The sequence below is a fragment of the Coregonus clupeaformis genome, chromosome 27 (genome assembly GCF_020615455.1).
Source record: "Coregonus clupeaformis isolate EN_2021a chromosome 27, ASM2061545v1, whole genome shotgun sequence".
Classification (NCBI taxonomy): Eukaryota; Metazoa; Chordata; class Actinopteri; order Salmoniformes; family Salmonidae; genus Coregonus; species Coregonus clupeaformis.
Window position 1 is genome coordinate 28,540,906 of NC_059218.1, and position 1,757 is coordinate 28,542,662.

Below are 1,757 nucleotides of genomic sequence, written 5' to 3' on the forward strand. Positions count from 1 at the left end.
GGAACCCATCCAACTTGATGGAGCTGGAGCAGTTTTGCCTTGAAGAATGGCCAAAAATCCCAGTGGCTAGATGTGCCAAGCTTATTTTGCCTCTTCGAAGTGGTAGGCATGTTTTGTAAATCAAATAATACAAACTCCCAAAAAATCCATTTTAATTCCAGGTTGTAAGGCAACAAAATAGGAAAAATGCCAAGGAGGGTGAATACTTTCTCAAGCCACTGTAGTACTGCTGGAAGACCTGGCGTCACACTTTGGAATGCGCACACAGGTGAGTGGTGGGTGATGGCTGGAAAGTGGTCTCAATGGTCTGTTCTCATTTTGAAATATGTGTGTCAGATTGTGATGAATCTCCACACTACATTCAAGGTTATATTAGTGTTTTTTTGTGGTGGTCGAGAGAAAGGAGATGATTTGATCATCATACCTCAAACCTTTTCTCACAGGATGCAATTGTGAGACTGCAGGACCTCTTAGCTGATGGTGAACTCACAGGTAAGTGAATGATACAGTGTGTGCTAAAATGAACATAGAATTCCTCTGAGTAAATTAGTAGGCACTCTTGCTTCCCTGTCCTCTGACCGTCTTTGTTCTCTTTCTTTTCTCCAGGAGTGATCAACGACAGAGGGAAGTTTATCTCCATCACGCCAGAGGAACTGAAAGCCGTGGCTCAGTTTATCAAACAGTGAGGGAGGGTCTCTATCAGTGAACTGGCCCATTATCTTGGTTGTTGTCATTATACTCAGTATCTTAAACACGGCCATAGTCACACACAACCCTTAGAATATAGCTCATATTCCTTGAGTATGCCCCACATAGTTGCAGACCACTCACTGCATCCTTAGAGGAGATTTATGTACCAGATTGTATAGCATATTGTTGAATTCTCGGTGGGATGAATATGAATACGTCAGAGAAGGGTAAATAAATGTATGTACAGTATAGAAAAGCCTTAATTTCTGTTTTGTTGGATTAGCTAGTTCATTTTATCAATGTCCCGGAACCTTTCCTTGTTTGCATACCGTTGCACTCCTGTTTTCTACTTTGGTTACAGCTATCCGGGATACCTGGGACATCCCTACCCTAAACCCTAACCTTAACCCCTTCCCTAACCATAAACCTTAAAGGCGCTACATGGTCAATCCGACGTCTGCATTGGCCGTGCAGCATTTACTGTGATACAGCCTCTGCAGAAGTCAGGGCATTCATACTTCTTGCGCTTCGTGGAGCAGTTGTCAAGGATGTGAGTTTGTGTTTATACAGCACCTCCCAACCCCACCTACCATCAACCAATCATGTCAATACGGTGCTAATTGGAGCATTATTACAAAATTAAATTAAAAGGCACATGACAACCCGCTTGGAGTTTGCCAAAAGGCACTTAAAGGACTCTCAGACCATGAGAATCAAGATTCTCTGGTCTGATGAAACCAAGATTGAACTCTTTGACCTGAATGCCAAGCGTCACGTCTGGAGGAAACCTGGCACCATCCCTACGGTGAAGCATGGTGGTGGCAGCATCATGCTGTGGGGATGTTTTTCAGCGGCAGGGACTGGGAGACTAATCAGGATCGAGGCAAAGATGAACGGAGCAAAGTACAGAGAGATCCTTGATGAAAACCTGCTCCAGGGCCCTCAGACTGGGGCGAAGGTTAACCTTCCAACAGGACAATGACCCTAAGCACACAGCCAAGACAACGAAGGAGTCTCTGAATGTCCTTGAGTGGCCCAGCCAGAGCCCAGACTTTAACCCGATCAAA

At 44.6% G+C, this 1,757-nt stretch overlaps 1 long non-coding RNA gene across 1 annotated transcript; it reads left to right on the plus strand.

Moving 5' to 3' along the window:
• Positions 1-208: 208 nt before the first annotated feature.
• Positions 209-768, plus strand: LOC121541390. The gene is made up of 3 exons (XR_005995747.1): positions 209-268; positions 444-492; positions 607-768. It is a non-coding gene; the product is annotated as an uncharacterized LOC121541390 (long non-coding RNA).
• Positions 769-1,757: the final 989 nt, after the last annotated feature.